General features: G+C 43.3%; 1 protein-coding gene across 2 annotated transcripts in view; it reads right to left on the bottom strand.

Moving 5' to 3' along the window:
* LOC125403531 (protein FRA10AC1 homolog) overlaps nt 1-19,911 on the bottom strand; it is a 70,967-nt gene that overhangs the window by 26,396 nt on the left and 24,660 nt on the right. Inside the window, exon 1 of one of the 2 annotated variants that reach the window (XM_048438945.3) lies at nt 1,220-1,379. The exons of the other annotated variant lie outside the window; for it this stretch is intronic. The gene's annotated coding sequence lies outside the window, so the exon portion shown is untranslated. Of the gene's footprint in view, nt 1-1,219; nt 1,380-19,911 lie in introns of those variants that run through there. 2 annotated transcript variants of the gene reach the window in all.

The raw sequence follows: 19,911 nt of genomic DNA, 5'->3' as shown, positions 1-19,911 counted from the left end.
TCTTCAAAATTAATTACCTTACCCCTTTGCTTAGTCAGTTTTATTGCTTATTTTTAGATGGACATTCTTGGAGTTGGTGAGAAACCTCAGCTGTCAATCATGTCTGAAAAGACATCTGATTCCAGCATTCCATAGAACCTGGAACACACATGAGCAGGGGTACAGATGGGTTGCCTCACTATTGGGTGTCATCAATATTCAATTCCTACACCTGAAGGAAGCCAGCATTTGTGTCAGCAAGTGCACAGAACTTGGGATACACATTAATAGGGTATGGGTGGGTTGCAATCTCTACAGCTGAAAGGAACCAGAGCAATCAAACTGACATTAACTTTAGCCTGTGTGTAGGCAAGTATAGCTAGGACAATGCTTCCAATCTTGACGACCTTCCTTATGTGACTGCATCTCTTGGGACTTCATTCATTTGTTAAATGAGGTAGCTGTGTCCAGTTGCTGAAGTCTGAGTCTGTAATTCCACTTCCAAACTTGGATGTGTGAATACACACCTCTCTTCCCTATCCCACCAATTGCTAAAGACCACAGTCAAGCTCGGAGGCACAGGTTTGCATGCCATGGTTTTCCACCTTCCCTGAATGACATCTATCACTGCCTTATACATCGAAACTTCACAATTTTTAGCAGATCAACATAATATCACAGCTGTTCCTCTAATCCTACATCCTCACTTTCTTCATATTTTGATGGTGGACAAACCATAGTGTGGAGCCTGGGGCTTTAGCCGAATTCAAGGTCTGGCAGATGCTTTTCATTTATCTTATCTTTTTCAAAGAGAGTAGTCCTTAATCTCTCTGAGCCTAGGCTTCCCCACTTACATAAAGGTTAACATAAGTCCGGACCTCGCAGGAGTAAATGAGCCACCAAGCTTAAAGGGTTTGGGAATGGTATCTGGCACGGTAAACCCTGTAAATATGAACTAGTAGATCATCTTGACCCCCGTCCCCGACACCACTTCCCTGCTCCGACTCCCCTATTGATCTTTCCTCTGGCAGCTTCACCAATCCCAATTTACCTTAACTCAGTAGCTTCATTAAAATCCTCTCACTCAAATCATGCTATCAATTGACTAGAGTTAAGCAAAGAGAATGGGGGGGGGCTGCCCCTAGAATCTGTCAAAATAAAAATTACAACCAACAACTATGAGGAACCAGTTTCAAAGTCCCTTCTAACAAGCAATACGCCCATGGCCCTCCTTACACACCCCTTCCCTTCCGCTCCTCTCTGTCTGGCAAGTTCGTCCCAAGTCGTGGCAGTTGCAGCGACGACCCACGGCCTCAGCGAGCCGCTGCAGCTCCGCGCCGGTCCTACCGAGCCGCGCAGCGACGCCGCCAGCGCCCGCCGCGAACCCGTCCCTACGGGTACCGGCTGGGAGCAGCTTCCGGCCGGCTCAGAGGCGTGTCACAGCTACAAAGCACCGATCTCCGGCGCTCTGACCTGGTGCGGCAGTCAGAACGGCTCGGGGGAAACAAGGACGGCGGGAGTAAAGGCCCGGAGAGGAAGCGGAGTCTGTGGTCTTCCATTACCTCCTGGGCCACCTCCCTTTCCTTCTGGGGAATCCAACATGTAGTACAATGTGGCACTGCCCGCAGCTCTGCCCACGTCCTTCACTGGAAAAGATATCTCGCTATAGAAATAGCCTGTCGCCTGCGGTCCTCTCTCTAGTAACCTTAGTAACGCCTCCACTGAGCATTCTTGCCCAGAAAACGGCTCAGCCTCAGATCTGCCTTATTACCCTCCTCTTCCCCCAGAGAAACAGTGCTCATAATTAGAACAAAAATAGCTTCTCCGCGTTCTGCCACCCACACAATAGATACTGTTCCAAATGCAGTGCTGGCGGCTGAAGAAATCGAATTGGCAAGGAAAGGAAGACATGAGGAATGGGAGAGGTTTCACAGGGTGGTGGATTCTCGGCCAATAAGGGACCTGGCACGTGCGAAAGGGCATCCAAAATAGAATTTAGAATGGGAGGGGCAAAATTAAATTATTCTAACCCCCACCAGTTCTTTCTGCATTGTGCTCGTACACCGTGACGTCTCATTCTGCTTTCCACTGGATTCAGATCTTGTCTCCCTCCAGGAGATCCATCTCATCCTTCGCACCCACAGTGTCTTTGAAATCACAGGAGCTACAAAAGCATTCCTTGAATAGGACTGGCGTGCCTCTGGCTTTCACAGCAGGCCCATTTTAAGAACATTTCTAGCATATAATAATACTCTTTTGTTTTTACATCTTTCATTCTAAACAGTAGATAACAATATCTCTGTCAATCAGTATAAGACTTCTTTTCATTCCTGGCAGTAAATTATAGATACATCCTGATTTACCCGGAGCAGTAAGTGTGATCTTGTTAGCTACATGATTATAAATTCATGTATTTCAAGATGCATTTGAACTATACTGTGATAAAAATATTTCCTTAAGAAACTAAAGACAACAGGAAGCCTCATACTTTACTATTATAACATATTGAGTTATTTTGTGGAGCAGTTATTTTTGATAAATATCTAAATACCAAAGACTTTGTTTTTTAATATATATTGCTAATAAAGTCAAAAACATCTGTACCTTATATCCAACTCCTTTATATCAATGTTTGACATATATTAGAATTCTTGTTTCTTCTTAGGCATCTTTTATCTGTTAACTTCGTTTTGCCTAACAACTCTGTACCGCTATTATAGGACCTGCATTTAAATTTTAAAAATTTTTTGTTTAGGCGTACATATGTGTGTCTGCTTCTCTGTGTTCCATTACATGTTGAGGACAGAACACTGTGTAGGAAGCCCTTGGAACAGTAGTTGGAGTGGTGTGGGCCATCTGTTGTGGGCACTGGTCCTCTAAAAGAACAGCAAGTCTTTCAACAGCTTTGCCAACTGTGGTAGTTTTGAATGAGAATGGCGTCCATAGACTGATATATTTGAATGCTTAGTCCCCATTTATTGAAATGTTTGGTAAGGATTAAGATATGTGGTTGGTCTATCTATCTATCTATCTATCTATCTATCTATCTATCTATCTATCTATCTATCATCTACCTATCATTTCTATCTCTCCACTACTTGCTACCTGTAACTTGTAGATCAGATGTGAACTCTCAGCTACTGGTCCAGAACTATGCCTGTCTGCTGCCAAGCTTCTTGCCATAATCGTCGTGAACTCACTCTCCACAACTGTAAGTAAGCCCCCAGTTAAATATGAGGTTATAAGTTTCCTTGCTCATGGTGTCTCTGCACAGCAATGGAAGTGTAAGACCCCATCTTTCCAACACATGCTTTGTTTTACACATGAGAGAGAGAAGCATGGACTGAGACTCTGCAAGTCGATGAGGGCTTGGAGCTGGGCAGTCATTAGGAAAACAGATATGTAAAAACTGCTTCCCTATCTCAAAGACTAGCTAGTTGGAAAGATAGAGCATGTAAAATAATAGCTCTAATGCATTTTATCATACACCATAAGTAGAAGATATCTGGAAATACCCAGGCTTTAAGATCTGTTATTGATATTTGCAAAAATGTAAATATGCATTGATATTATATAACCCAAAGCAACAAAATGCTATGGTAAATATGAGATAATGGTGGGAGAATATGGATTATGGTGGTGGTAAAATACCAAAGTTGTGTTTTTAATACCTACTATGAATTCAGAATTTTAAAAAATGAGTAGTGAGGGAAAGGTTGCTGAGAGAACCTGAGGGTAGACTGACAATGTTCTTGGAAGCTAGGCTTTGGTGTTTGGTTAGTGCTAAAGGAGAGTTCTAAAATACATGGTGGTATTTTGGCTCGGGAAGGATATGAAAATCAGTGTAGATGGTGTTTAAAAGGTTCAGAGTCATTCCTGGCTCATAGTAAGGTTTAATACATGTTCGCTGTTGTTTGAAAAAGAGATAGTTTGTATAGTGTTTTAGTGATATATTTTCTGTTTAGTGGAAAGTAGAAAGACAAGAATGGCTGGAGGCAGGAGGGGCAGTGGGGAGTTCATCAGGACAGATGGCAGGCAGTGTTGGGAACTGAGAGAAATAATTTAATAGTTGAAGGAATAATGGTAGATGTTGTGGCCAGTTGAGTGCACAAGATGAGGGATAGAAGAATGAAAGGTGTATCTAAAGTTGAAAAGATTGAAGGATTGTAAGCATTTTAATGAAGCCAGGAGAGTTATTTAAAAAAACAATATGTCCTTGGTGAAATAATAAATTTGCTTTGGGGGGGACTGGAAACTAGCAAAGCTCACAAAAATATTAAACTATCTCTTCTGTGAAAAACTTTGATATTTGCGCATTTTGGTTTAGACATTATCTACTACTTTTTCTTTTCTGAAGATTTTTAACTCATTCTTATTTTATGTGTATGATTGTTTTGCCTCCATGTATGTTTATACATCACATGCATACAGTGCCCAGAAAAGCCAGAAGAGGGAATCAGAACATTTGGAACAGGACTTACAGACAGTTGTGATCTGCCATGTGCATACTAGAAACCAAACTAAGATGCCCTGTGAGAGCGCTGTATGCTCTTTACCACTGAACCATCTCTCCTGCTCATTTTCCTGTAGAGCCTTTCTCCTCTCCATCTTTCTCCTGAGAACATAATATCACCACTGTTGTCCCCTATCAAAAACGTCTCTGACTTCAGAGTCAATTAGAATTTCCCTGATGTCATGTTCCTGCCACACACAAGTTAGGCAACCATAGCAAACGATTTTATTGCCTAAATCTTAATTTCCTCACTGATAAAATGGGACTATATGTGTATCTGTGTTACAGGGATTGATGAAGTTTAAAAGGAGTGATTCAGACCAAAGGATGCCTTGCCAATAATGACTATAATAAGCGCTCTTTGAAAAAAGAACCCAAATACAAACAAAGAATAAGTTTAACTACTAACTGCTTCTCCAGTATACCCCCAGAAATAGATGAATATATACCCAGTTCTGTGGTTAACAGCAGAAGATTTAGTATGGTCTGTTCAATAGATAATTCTGGGTCAATGGAATAAAATAATATTGTGTGAGACCTTTTTTCTTGGGGGAAGCATGATACTCAACCCTGTTACTCATTCCAGATAGGGAACTAGCAACAGACCAAAATAACAATACCACCAAAGTCCAAATCAGCAAACCAGTGAGTTTCTGGAGTCAGAGGAGCATGGGTAAGTAATCACTTACAGGAACACAGACAACCCAAAGACAGCTACAATGCCAAAAGTTCACCCCATAACTCCTGGAGCTCTCTGCACAACTTACAGACAACTCAGGAGGTCAGTATCTCCTGTTATGGACAGTATATAGCCTTGAGGAGGGAGATGCCTTGTGAATCTGATAAGTTTCAGGGACTTTTTGAGACTTGTGACTTGTTTACTGCCTGAATCTTAAGGAGTCTTCCTTCAGAACTTACAGATACTTGAGTTCCCTCCTGGGTGGAATATTTCAATTTGGAGGAAATTGGGGCTGCAGAGATTGTTTGGTAAATGCATGCTGCTTTTACAATGGGCCCGAGTTCAGTTCCCCCCACTCACTTTAGGCAACTGCCAACCACTTGTGACTACAGCTCCAAGGGATCCAGGGCCCCCTTCTGGCCTCCTCCAACACCTGGTCCACATGCACATGCCCAGATATTTATAGACATAATTAAGAAGAAAATAAATCTTTCAATTTGGAAGAAAGTGCTGCACAACATATGGTTTAAAAAGTTAAGCCTGATTCCTGCCTTAAATGATATACAAGTTAGTTTTAAATAAAACAGGAAAACATCTTCATGGTATTTTAAAATATTTTTCTTAGAGCCAGAAAGACTTTCTTAAATAGAACGCACAAGGAATTAACCATAAGGAAACATAAATAAGTTAAGACATCTGTTCACTTAAAATCTTTTATTAAGAAACTGAAAAGTTAAGTTACAGTTTGGGAGAAAAAGTCACATATGTATTCACAAATGCATACATACACACATATATGAATAAGTATACATAGACAATAAATTAGAGAAATATATACATGTATACACACATATTATATATATACTATTATACTAGGTGCTGGAGAGATGGCTCAGAGGTTACAAGCACTTGCACAACTTGCAGAGAACTCAGGTTTAGTTCCCAACATGCACATGTGTAACATGAGAAGGCCAGGCCTGCTTGTTGGGGTTTTTGTCCTGCCCAGTTCCCCCAGCTGTTTAGCCCCAAAGAAAAATCACACAAAAGTCTCCATAAATTATAAGCTGATTGGCCCATTAGCTCTAGCCTCTCATTGGCTAACTCTCATATCTTGATTAACCCATTTTTTTAATCTATGTTAGCCATGTGGCTCTGTACCTTTTTCAGCTGGCAGATCACATCATGCTGCTTCGGTGATCTGGGCAGGAGTAGGGGGAATCAACTTCCTCCTCCTCAGAATTCTCCTGCTCTCCTTGCATCATTTCCACTTCCTGTCTGGTTTTCCCGCCTACGCCTCCTGCCTGGCCAATCAGCGTTTATTTAAAACATGATTGACAGAATACAGACAATTCACCTGCACCACACATGTTGCCCACAATCATCTGTAACTCCAGCTCCAGTGTACCTAATGCTCTCTTCTGCCTCCACAGGCACTTCACATATGTGATGTACGTACAAACATGCAGACAAAACAGTCATACAGATAAAAGTAAAAAGAAATAACTTGCTTTTAAAAACACTGAAAAACGTATTACATTAAAAGTAGAAGTCTTGTAGGAAAAAAATGGCAAAGGACTTGAAGGAATCATTCACAGAAGATAACAAATGCTGGTGCATAGACAGGAACACACTCATTTTTACTGTTACTGGACAAATGCAGGTTGTGAGCACAGAACACGTGAATGCACACCACAGTGGACAAGGAGAAAGCAGCTGACCTAGTGATGGTGAAGAGGGGCCCTGACCTCAGCTTCTACACACTGGTGCTGAGCGTTGGAAACAGTGCTGAATGACACTGACTAATGTTGGATAAACATAGAATGTTCCATTTGATTCTTTAACAACAGAATGTTCACAGTCATTAAAAAACCTGAACTAGAATATTCATAACAATCTATTAGGAAGGAAGGAAGGAAGGAAGGAAGGAAGGAAGGAAGGAAGGAAGGAAGGAAGGAAGCTAGAAGAAGCAACCCAACTAAGGTAGTTGGATAAGTTTTGGATTAAGTGCACAACAGAATACTATACAGCAAAAACCATGAAGAAACTACAACTAAATACAGCATGAGTGGATGAGTCTAAAAAAATGTAATGTACAGCAGAAAAATTGCAAATGTCAGATGATACATATATGCTTCTATCTACATAAAGAGCAAAAGCAACAAATATGATGATTATGTAAAGTAATGCTCGTGTTAATTAGTTATATCTAGTTCTTCCACGTTGTAAATATATTTCAAAGCAATATATTGTGAAGGTAAGTAGAAAGAAATTTTATCCACCAAACTGAAAAAAAAGGGAAATGCATCTACAGTCTTGCTGACAGTCACTGGTGAGGTCTAAGGAACAAGACTAAAAAGGGAAGACAGGAGGTGAGAGCTCTGAGAATTGGAATGGTCTATCCTCCCTGGTGCTCATGATATGAGGGTCTCTGTTACAGATGAGATTGATATACTTCCATGTATATGTATTGTAGCCAGTGGAAAACTTATATAATATGTTTGTAATAATATATGATATATATCATAATGTATGTATATGTCTATCTATGGCTCTTAACAACTTAATTGAAAATGAAAATTTTGTCAAAGCAATTTCAAGGATGAATACACAGATTGGAGAATGGATAGGTAGAATTTAGAATTTAGTGTCCTCAGAAATCATGCCACACAAATGCTCACATAATCAAAAACAAACATCCTGTGGTCACCAAGACGAAGCGGGGTGGGGTGGGGAGCTCTGTGAATGCTGAGACGACACAGCCAGTACCCAGAGGACCTTCAACTTGGCAGAGTCGGCTTGGACTTCACAAGCCCAGATCTTGAAGGTATCTAGGGAACCTCGGCAGTAAAACTCAGCCCTTGGTTAGAGAGAAAGGGTGCAACCATACCCTTTGCCAGCTGGTCAAAGGTTTTGTGTTCACTTCTCTAAAAGCCTGGAGGAAGCAGCCATTCAGGCTGGGGTGAGTAAATACTGCAATCTCAATGTGCACTGGGAGACAGCTGCACACAACTAACTAAGGTCTGTTCCCAGGAGACGAGAGAAGAGACAGGCTGTCTATAAAACCCTTTTGTGAGGCAGTAGTGGTTGAGGGACCTTGTGATCAAGAGATAGGAGGCTACTCAGTGTACAGATGAGACAGAAGGCAGAGCCCAGGAACACTAAATGTCACTGGAAAATTGATGAGCTGAGTTCTGTTACAAGATTACTAAGGTTATCAAGGTTTCAAGCCTCACCCAGGAACTGCTCTGGGAAAGGCTAATGTGGGGATGGAGGGAGATGCGGATGTGTGCTGGGTTCTGGCCCTTTCTTCAAAGGCTGACTAGGCTTGGGGCTCTGGACATGGGTCTCCTCTAAGGGGAGCACAGTAGCAGGTTATTTAGTACCCTATGGTGAGCAAGAACAGGAACAGACCCAGAAAGTTATGGAGATGCTAGGAAGGTGCCTATCCTGAAAGAGGAGAAACCAGAAATACCTCAGAGATCAAATACTTCATGTTGGAAATGCTTAAACTACTGGAATTAAGTCTGTGCCCCCAAGTTAAGTTAGCTTTGTGTCCTAAAGAAAAGGAGTATGGGAATGTTCTCACATCCACAAAGGATTCCCAGCAGCCCCTCCTGCTGTACAGGAGACAGTAAGCACCACTAGCATTCACCTTCACATTTTATGAGCTCTAAGTTGGCCATGAGGCAGTGCACTTGTCCAAACGAACAAGAGGACCAGGTAAGCCTTTAAGGACACAGAAGACCTTAAGTTAATGGCATCAAGTTATGAGATGAGTCATCATAAACGGTATGCAATTCCCCCCTACCGGTGTCTTGACTAGCAAAGTCTCTGAAGCAAATTTCCTTTGCCTCATGATGGAGGTACCAGAGGAAGCAGCTGGCTGCAGGAAATGGATATACATGCAGAAAACATGAAGGACAAACAGGTCGGGGAAGAGATTGAAGAGATGCATAGAAAGGAGAGGGTGGGCCCCTGCTTCTCTTCGCATTGACCATATAAAAACAACAGCATTCAAAGTAATGACTGTTTTCATGAGCAAGTGTTCAGTATCATACTTCATTGTCTGGCATTTTGTTAACCAGGTAGAAAACATACAATACACACAGGCAAGAACTGCTAGAGAATCCATTTTTCTAGAAAAGCTAGAAATCTGGATTTTTAGATTCAGTATCCTTGATATTGGATATTGTCCATATCAATACTCTTGATATGGACTTTTCAACACAAGTTTACAAATCAAAGCAAAGTCCTATGGGAACAGAACACTAAGGTAAACTGAGTTCTATCCATAGGACACAACTCTCCCGCCAAATGGCCAATCCGTTGCCCTCAGTCCAGGACTGGGCCTTTAAGGTAGACTTTGAGTGTAAGGCCTGCCTGGTGAACCAGGTATGGGGATCCCTTCAAGGGAAGACTCAAAAAGACTGGAGAGATAACTTAACAGAGAAGAGCACTGGCTATTTTACCAGAGGATCAAGATTCAATTCCCAGCATCCACATGGCAACTCACAACCATCTGTAACTCTACTTCTAGGGGTCCTGATGTCCTCTTCTTCCTAGTTTGGATGTGGTGTGTAGATGTGTATATACACAAAACACCCACACACATAAAATAAAAATCTAAAGTTTTAAGCATTCAAGAAAAAGAGGGTGGTCCTTAAATCCTGGTCTAAAGCCTGTACTGCCTCAGAAGATAAAGCTGTCTCCCAGATTGAAGAGATACAATTCACATCTCTGAGCATTGACATTAGGGTTTAGCCACATCCTTGGATGCTGTAAGACAGAGTAAGCGTTAAAGGAATCCTCTTCCTTACCCTATCTTTTCTTGTGCTCTGGAAAACAGTTTACCATAAAGAATCTCTCTTTCCTATTGAACTTAAAGAAGACAACAGAAAAACTGTGATAGACAATTTTGATTGTCAGCTTGACTGGAATAAAAGTGATGTGTTTGGGTGTCAATCTAGGAGACAAACCCAGGGACATGCCTGTCAGTGCCTTTCCAGAGATTCAGCTGCAGTGGAAAGATCTATCCTGCATATGGATGGCACCATTCAGTGAGCTGGGTGTCCCGGGTCAAACAAAGCAGAGAACGTGACTGGATGAATATTAGCGTCCCAGTTCCTCTGAGCTTCCTGATAGTGGACACAGTGTGACCAGCCTCCGCATACTCCTGCCCCATGCCCTCCCTGATGAGATGGACTGCCCTCAAACTTTGAACCAGAACAAATCCTTCCTTCCTTAAATTGATTATATCAGGCATTTGTCACAAAAGTGAGAAAAAGCAATATAAAAGCAAATCCACCCAGACTCAGCAAATTCTCTCGCTTGCTCTTATAAATAACGGGTGGAACTGTTTATACCTCTGCCCCACTGAAAAACTAAAGTGCTTGTTAGCCAGACTTCGGTTAGCATTTCTCCTGTCGTTAGACCCCCCCACACACATGTGGACCACCCTCGGGCTAGGCAGCACACAGTCTCTCCTGAGAGCAGGCTGATCTCTGAGTGAGACATTCTGATATACTATCCCAACAAACCCTTTGTCCTATTTCTCCACACCCTGCCCTTCCAGCTTTGTTTCTTCATCTTTGTAAGAGAATCCCCTTTCCGCCCAGCTCCTCATAGATCCTACCGGAGCAGTGTTCTCTCTGTTGCAACCCTCCTCCTCCGCTTTGCAACAGTCCTCCTGCCCCGGCTGTAATCTTTTTAAATTAAGTCTCCCCTGTTAAGGTCAGATTGACATATTTCTTAGCAGTGTCTTTATGTGTGCTAATCTGTATGTTCCGGACATACAGTGTGTTATTGAGAAAGTTCTGTTTCAGGACACAGATCATAGCTAGGGTGTCTACTATCTCAGTGGGAATCAAGCATCCACTGGGTTGACCCCACTGGAGAGTTAGTAGCAGTCAAGAGTATGATCATTGTTGTTCCCTGTGTAGCGGTAGCTTCCACAACACCACAGCCAGTTCCCCCACTTCCTTGGAGTCTATGTCATCTGGGGACCCTGTTTCTTGGGATTGGGGTGAGGTAGATATTCTGTCTTTTAGCCACTCCTGTGGCCCAAAGGACCTGGTGCATCTCTCTAGTTCAGAACTGAGCTCCGGACCCACACAATCACCTCGACATGCAGCATCTCTCTGCAGCTACCTCCAACTTCATGGCAAGACAGAACCTGGTACCAGGACCAGAGTACTGCTGTGGCACACCTGACTATGTTGTTTACGGGAGGATTGCTGAAAGGCTTTGGAAGTTTGATCCAGACCTTGAGGTGGGATGACACACGCCTTTAATCTGGGCCATACAGTCTGCCGGAAGCCTTTATAAGGACAATGGAAAAAGGAAGGGTTCACTTGTTCTTCGCCTGCTTGCCCTCAGCTTGCCAGCACATCCACTCCTTCACTGCCCTTGGAGTCTATTTCTCAGGGACTGCAGCATCCACAGATGACCAGCTGAGACACCCAGCCTCATGGGACTGAGCAACTACTAGATTCTTGGACTTTTCGTTCACAGTTAGTCATTGTTGGACTGCGGCCTGTAAGTCATTCCAATAAATTTCATATGGAGAGAGAGAGAGAGAGAGAGAGAGAGAGAGAGAGAGAGATTCCATAAACTCTGTGACTCTCGAGAACCCCGACTAATACAACCACCAAGGACCACAGCACCATGGAGCAGAGTCGGTAGCCTAAAAGATACAACTCGTGTGCTGTGGATGGCTGTCCAAGCTCTTAGAGGAGCCCAGAAGCTCCTGAATGGATCCAGCTATTGGACACTGAGATATTGACACAGTTGGAGTTTGATTTTGCTTCATTTAGATTGTGACTGTGCCCTGGTTCCTCCTTCTTGAAGTAAGACAATATTTATTTTACAGGGGCCCACAGTTGAGAGACTGTGAACTTTTTAGGAGTTTTATAGAGACTTTGGATTTTAAGAGACTGGATATTTTTAAGCAGACAAATTTCAAAGCATTTGGTTTTGTAAGGCTGTGGGACTTTTTAGTTTGTAAAATGTTTTATATTGAGATATTGATATTAATATGTGATCTTGGGGAAGAACAAGAAAGGTAAGGTTATGGCTTTAAAGTGATGTATTTGTGTGTCAAATTGACATGGGGTCAATTGTGCTGACCAGTTTTATGTCAACTTGACACAAGTTATATTTATCTGAGAGGAGAGAACCTCAGTTGAGACAATGCCTCAACAAGATATTGTTTTAGGCAGGATTGTAGGGAGTTTTCTTATTTAGGGATTAATGGGGGAAGGCCAAGCCCACTGTGAGTAGTGCCAACCCTGGCTTATGGTCCTGGATGCTATAGAAAAGCCAGCAAGAAACACCCCTTTATGGCCTCTGCATCAGCTTCTGCCTTCAGCGCTTGAGTTTCTTCCCTGATTATAATGGACGGTTACCTGAAAGTGTAAGAAGAATAAATCCTTTCCTCCCCAGTTGTTTTTGGCTATTGTGTTTCATCACAGAACCAGAAACTCTAAGACAAAGTCCATTCAGCCAAGATTTCCAAGAGATCTCCCCTGGTCAAATCTGATCTTTATTAATTTTGACGAGATCTATAGCTTTTTGTTTCCTGTGGAAACAAAAGCTTAATCTTTCCCCCAATGCAACACATTTCCAGATTTCATTCTGAAGTTAAGATATCCTTAAACATATAGGTTGGTATAATTTAGCAGTTTCCCACAATCCAGTGTCTCAGTAGCTGGTTTTTTTTTGTTCATTAGAATTTTAAAAAAAATTAAAGTTAGTGAGTTACTATATAGGATACAGACCTCCTGCATCATAATATTCCCCATGCCTATATAAAATATTATATATAATACTGTACTCTCTCTCTAAAGACTTTATTATGTTTAACTATTTATTTTTTCTATTACTGTCTATACCCATATTCTTTTCTTTCTTCAGCATCTAAGCACATTTCCAAGAGCATCCTGTACCTGTACATACGTTTTCTTAGTCTGGATCTGACTTTCTGTGCATCTACAGCCTTCTCTGACCATGTGAGTCAAACCTTAGATGGCCAGGTCATCTGGCAAATGACTCCAGTTAACACACCCTGCTGACTTCACCCCTCTCGGGTTTGCAGGCAGCGGCAAAAACAACAATTTCAGCAACACCTAATCCTCATTGAGAAGATGTAGGGCCCCATGCTGTAGCAGGCATTTCTACCTAGTGTTAGGCTACACAGCAGCATCACTTAAAGGAACAGCACCTCTGTATGACACAGCTATGTCTGGCTCTGGATTCTTTTCTTCTTTCAGTTGTCTCAGGCCTTATGTGGATATGCAAGGTCTCACATTGGGTGCCTAGGTAGTCAACTTTCTCATCAGAAATTCTTAGACAGACAGACACAAATAATGACACAGAGACTTCTTATTCATTACGAATGCTTGGTATTACCACAGGCATGTTCACAACAAACTCTTATAACTTAAATTCAACCATTTATATTAACTCATGTTCTGCCACAAGGCTTCCTACATCTCCTCCATACTGTACTTCTGACTCCTCCATTTCTGGCTGGCAAAATCCAAATGCCTCAGATTCTTTTTGAGTTCCTCTCTCTCTTTAGAAGTCCCACCTACTCTCCCTTGCCTAGCTACTGGCCATTCAGCTCTTTTTCAAACCAATCAGAAGGTATCTTAGGCAGAGACATATCTTTACAGCACACACAAAGATTATCTCCAAACGTTTCTTTCTTTTTTCTTTTCTCCTTCCTTCCCTATTTCTTTCTCTTTCTTTTTCCTTCTTTCTTTTTCCTTCCTTCTTTCTCTCTCTCTCTTTCTCTTCCTTCCTTCCTTCCTTCCTTCCTTCCTTCCTTTCTTTCTTTCTTTCTTTCTTTCTTTCTTTCTTTCTTTCTTTTATTTTGTGACAGTATTTCCAGGCTGTCCTTGACACATGATCTTCCTCCCTCAGCCTCCCGAGTAAAGAGATCTTAGGTATACACCACCTCACCTGGGCTTCACATGACTTTACCTTTGGCTTTAGTTAGTAACACTGTTATGGGTATGGTCATCAAATATCTGGTCAAATCTCTGCAGTCATATGGGACTTGTAGGTTTGATATTCTGAGAAACTACCAACTTGTTTACAATAGCAGCAGAACCATTTTACAGCCCCACATCCTCTACACCCTCACCAACATTTATTCCTCATTTTTAAAATGACCATTATAGACATCCTAGCAGGTGTAAGAGGTTTCTCACCACAGTTTTGATTACTACATACATACCAAACATGTTATTGAGATCATTCTGAAGGAGAAGTATATTCTAGATAAGTATGTGGTGGTTTGGAAGAAAATATCCCCCAAAGGGAGTGGCACTATTAGGAGGTATGACTATGTTGCAGTAGGTGTGGTCTTGTTGGGGGAAGTGTGTTACTGTGGAGGTAGGCTTTGAGGTCTCATATATGATCAAGCCAGGGGCCACTGACTGAGACCACTTCCTGTTGCCAGCAAATCAAGATGTAAGACGCTCAGTTACTTTTCCAACACCATGTCTGCCTGCATGCCACCATGCCGCACCATAATGATAATGGACTAAATCTCTGAAAATATCATTGTTTTTTCATTTCTAAGAGTTGCTGTGGTGATAGTGTCTCTTCACAGCAACAGAAGCCCTAGCTAAGACACAGTACATTCATACTCCTCCTCTTGACTATACGACACTGAAAAGGGAATTGGAATTTCCTCTGGAATCTTGTGCTGAGACAGGAACTTGCTGAAGCCTGTTGCTAGCCAGAGGAGGAATTTGGTTTGTCAGAAGAACTTTTCAAAACACCTTGCAGGAGAAGCCGGGTCAGTGAAGGGTGAAACTCTGACTCCATCAGAACTGCTTAGCTCTGCATATTTTACTCTCTGCAATCAGGACTCTTAAGATGGCCTTTGTAGCTACATCCAGTAAATCCTACCTGGGCCTCTCCTAGGGGTTGACTTTCTAATTGGCCTGTAGGAGAAGAGTCTGTGGTTGAGTATGTGAGGACTGCCTGGGTGTCCGCAGAGTATGGTATTTTCTTCTGGCTTCATAGTTTGCTAATAAGTTAATATTAAAACAATCAGGAGGAGGCTCAGGAATGATTTTTTTTAGGGTTTGAGAGAAAAACAAGCAGGTAGTCTGTGAATCTCAGTAGCTTCGGAGAGGAAGGAGGTGAGAAGAGGAAAAGGAAAAGGCATGCTTTCTTGAGTTAGGGTCCCAGAAAACCAGTCGGTCAGCAAGCAGCTGTGTGGCAGGCAGGAGGGGGCTTCAGAGAAAGAGCGGGGAAGCCCAAGGTGTCAGGGAATGCCTGCTTAGACTTTTGGCTAGTTAGAAACAAATCGGAAAAGAAGGGAAGGGATGCATTGCATGCCAGACTGTAGATCTGAGTTCAGAGGGCACCCATCCCAGGCTTTTGTGTTCTCCGTCAGAGGAGTCCACCTGGGGCACATGGGCAGAGGCAGAAACAGACAGAAGGAAAAGCACTCCTGAGGATGGGAGTGGCTAGGATATGGGGGTGTGGGAGGGGCAAAGCAAAGCTCTGGGCTACAAGGTGTGCACCCCTTTGTGGGACATCTACATAACATCTGCCTCTGGTTTATATGCCAAGGGCTTTTCTCCAGTCTGATGTTTGGTTGTGAAGCCATACGGGGAAGGGTTTCCGTCCTCTGTCGGCTTGCTTTTTTCTTGTGGTCCCCAGTCCTTACTCTGCCAGGAGAGCACTGGCTTTGACCCTTAAGACCCTTACATTTCCACAGGCTTTTGCATTTTCTTTGGAGAGCTGTCTAGTCAAACCTTACCATTTTTAGTTGGTTCCTGCCACCGCTGTTGTTGGTACTGTTGAAGTTTAGCTGTTTATGAATTCTGGACACATTCTAGATGTGATTTGCATATTGTCCTTCCATTTTGTAGGAGGACTTTTCATTTTCTTGATAGCGCCTTTTAATACACAAAATACGTGATTTTCATGAAGCTCAGATGACAAAAATACTTTCAAGAATCTAGAATTGTGGCTCATGTACAAATATGAAACTAACGTGTCAGAGATTTTATTTTGCTAGCGAATGAGGCCGTCAGTAAGCTGTTAGGACTGGCTCAAAGGAGAATTCTAAGAGCACACACGCAGGCAGTCAGAAAAGCTACTGTGCATTCAGACACCGATGCCAAACTGGTTGGCAGTCACAGGGAAAGTGACACGGCCTCTCTGGTGGGCAGTGTCCTGGCATCTGTACACACGTGGATCGTTTGTAGGACTCTCAGTTTTCTACAGCATTGTAAAATGGTTCGAAGACAGAAAAAATCGGAACAACTCAACAGTGTATCAGAGAAACAGGTTTTTCTTTTCTTTTTTGGGGGGGGAGGGAGGGGGAGTGTGGTAGGGTAGGGGGAGGACTACTCCAAAGTCTTTCATAGTTTACCCTATGCCCTCCAGTGCGCTTTCCACACCTCACACAGCAGGAACACACTGCTCTCCATGGCTTCTGCCGTTCAGCACCAGGATAGCTACTGGGGACTCTTGGCTTCAGCGTAGCGACAGCGGGGGAGGAGGTGGGTGTGGGAGGGGGTGGAGTTTGATCCTGCAGTCCTTCCGGCTGCTTTCGATAGCTTTTGAGAACCAGCGCTGCCCGAGAAGGGTTGTGAGGCAGCTTGGTCTCATCTCTGTGAGCCTTACTCTCCAGATGGAGACAGGAAGAAGTAAATCAAATAATTACAAGCTGTGATAAATGCAACGAAGGCAAGCAGTTGCCAACACGGAATCGCAACGAAAGGGACCTCTAACTGGCTGCCAGACAGGCTGCTTCCAGGAGAGAACACTGAAGCTGAGACGGGAGAGGTGAAGAGGAGCCAGTAGAGGCGTTTGGGTAGGCGTGGCAGGAAGTCAAGCCGGCAGCCAACGCTATAGTCTGTCCTCACCCTCTATACTTCTAGGGACAGGCCCGCAGAGGCTGCCCATACTGCTTATCCTTATCTGGGTCCAAGACCCAGAAGGGCCAAGTCCTGCCCTCCCGGCACGTTGACTGTCTGGTTTTCAGTCTATGCTCCTAAAAAATGTCAAAGAGAAGAGCCAACCCTTCTCAAGCCAGCTTCCCTTTCCCTTTCCCTTTCCCTTAGGTCAGTGACCTTTTGGACCCCCTATCTGCTAAGGGAATCCTGAAATTGCAGGGTTGAAACCGCAAAGACCATAAAAGGCTTTACAAATGCAAATAACCGGGAGAGTTGGCACATTAGTGTAACGGTGTGAAATGATTAGCTCTCCCCCGCTGAACTTCCATCAGAAAACTGCGAGGCACAAGGACTTAGTGGAAGAGGAAAGACCAAGAACAGGGTGGGGGTGAGGGAGCAGCAGGGTCAATGTCACCTGCCTCACAGCTAAGTCCTGGACCTGAATGAAGCGCAGCTCGGGTCCAAAACCAGTCCGTGCGGCTCCACGGATCTCACCAGAAGGTTGGCACTAGAAGGCCAAGGTTGGGAACCATCTGCCCAAGTTGGAGCGTTGCCCCAGGGGACAGACAACAGAGGAAGGAGCAGGAGAGTCTGGGGGCAGTGGTATAGGCAGGAAAGGAAGTGGGAGATGGAGAACAGAATTGGAGAGCCCACAGAACTCGGGAGGGGGGCTGTATCATAGCAACCGAAGGGAAGTGTTTAAAGAGAGGATGCTGCCAATTATGTCAATACAGAGGACTGTTTCTCAAAATGTGGTTCTGAGAACGCCCCCAGTAGAGCCACTCGGGGCTGGTAAGAATTCAGTGGGTGCTGGCAATGCCTGCTTCAGCACCTCTGCCCTTGGAACCAGAACTGAGCCATGTAATAGGTACGGAGGAGTTCTGCTCTCCTGCTGCCCCTAGCGCTCTGCGGTTGATGGTTTTACTAACCTCCATCAGCTTCCGTGCAAATGTTAAATGGAAACCCCCCAGAAACAAATAATGAAAATGAGTCCTAAAATGTGTGTCGTGTTAAGTATCCAAATCTCAGTCTACCTGGCTATCAGGTCCCCCAAAAATTCAGGAAAAATGGCTAGGGTGCCTATTAGCATGCCAGAGTATGTTCTGACTTCCAGGCTCCATGACAACACACGTTCTGGTTACAGGGTCCTGGCTCCTTTCGGCTCTTCTCGCCAAGGCCCCTACCCTACATACACATCTTCAGCCCAGGGACTTTGCTTTCTTCCCCCCAGATTCTCTGCCATTTTGGCCACAAACTCTCTCGGTTACTCTCTCTCTGCTCACTCTTGGTCCACTTGCTCCCACCCTCCTTCTCTTTCTCCCTAGTTTCCCCTACCTGGTGGCCCAGTGCAGTCTGGACTCTTCCAGATGCCTCTAGCTGTGCTTTCCCTCTATCTACAATAAAATACTTCTCCTCAGACGTACCTTGGAGCTGCCACGTCCTCATTTCATTCACAGGCTCCATCTAGACCGGTTGCATGAGCTGTTCCTACATCCAGTGTGTGCACACTGTATATGTTAAATCACTGAGTGGAGCCCTGGCCCTCATTATCAGATGAAATATTAGATCAGAGTGTTTTATGTTCAAGTAACCTTGCTTTACTTCAAAAGTCCCCAAAATGGCTGGGTGGTGGTGCTCACGCCTTTAATCCCAGCTCTTGGGAGACAGAGGAAGGCTGATCTCTGTGAGTTCAAGGCCAACCTGGTCTACAGAGCAAGTTCTAGGACAGCTAAAGCTACAGAGAAACTCTGTCTCGAAAAACAAAACAAAACAAAAAAGTCCCCAAAGTGCAATAATATTGATGCTGGCAATACAGACACTCCAACAGGACGCGGGAAAGTGATTCTTTTAAGTAAAAAGGTAAAAATTCTTAATAAAGTAAGGAAAATGTATACTGAAGTCAAAAAAAGAGTTTTTGAAAATGAGAGACTATATTCCATTGTCAGGTCCAAATTTTGGCAGTTAAACAAAAGCCATATTTCCGGAATTTGTAAAGCTGGTTCGCCCTCTACCTGACCACTGGCAAAAGGGACAAATGGCTCTCTGTTTGCATATGAAAGCTTATGCTGGCCTCTAGGCTTCCTCAGTATTTTAAGTACCTGTTACACAGTTCAGAGTCTATATTGGCATCCTGGCTCTTCTCACCCTGTCCCTTACCTTAACACCTCCAGCTCCTGGGCTTCCCTCCTCCCAGCCTCCTGTGCTCATTTCTCCTTTTAACCCTGCTATTTCAGCTATGTTCTCTTCTTGGTCTCCTTCGCCCACACTTTCTCTGTCTTCCTCTCTCATTCTCCCTGCCTCTCTCTCCCTCTCTCTGTCTCTCAGGTCTAGTCTGCTGGCCATGTCCAGTCTATTGCTTTCTGTCTCTGTTCTGGACTCTTCCAGACGACTCTGGCTGTACCCTCTTTCCTATCTACAATAAAAAAAAAAAAACCAGACAAACAAACAAAAACCCTTCTGCTCAATCATAACTTGACATTGCCGTTTTGTCAGTTTATATCTCTGGTGCTGAAACCCTCAGTTTATAAGCGTATCTCTTCTTCCACAGGATGGCTGTGGTTACTCTATTTTATTATTTATTGTCAGTCTCTTAATGGGTCAGTCTTTAAATTCACCTTTACCATAGTGTGTATATAGGAGGCAAAACCACAGCAAACATAAGGTTGAGACTTATGTACAGTTTTAGTCACTGACAGGAGGTTTGGCACCCATCTTCCATGGATATGGAAAATTCATGCCACTGAAATGTTTTAAAACACTGGGATATTAGGTAAATTATTTATTTTCCCTAAACCTGGTTTATTTTTTTTCATCCA

This window comes from Myodes glareolus, chromosome 7 (genome assembly GCF_982192425.1).
Source record: "Myodes glareolus chromosome 7, mMyoGla1.1, whole genome shotgun sequence".
NCBI lineage: Eukaryota > Metazoa > Chordata > Mammalia > Rodentia > Cricetidae > Myodes > Myodes glareolus.
Note: the sequence above shows the minus strand (reverse complement) of the source record. Positions and strands in the feature narration are given on the sequence as shown.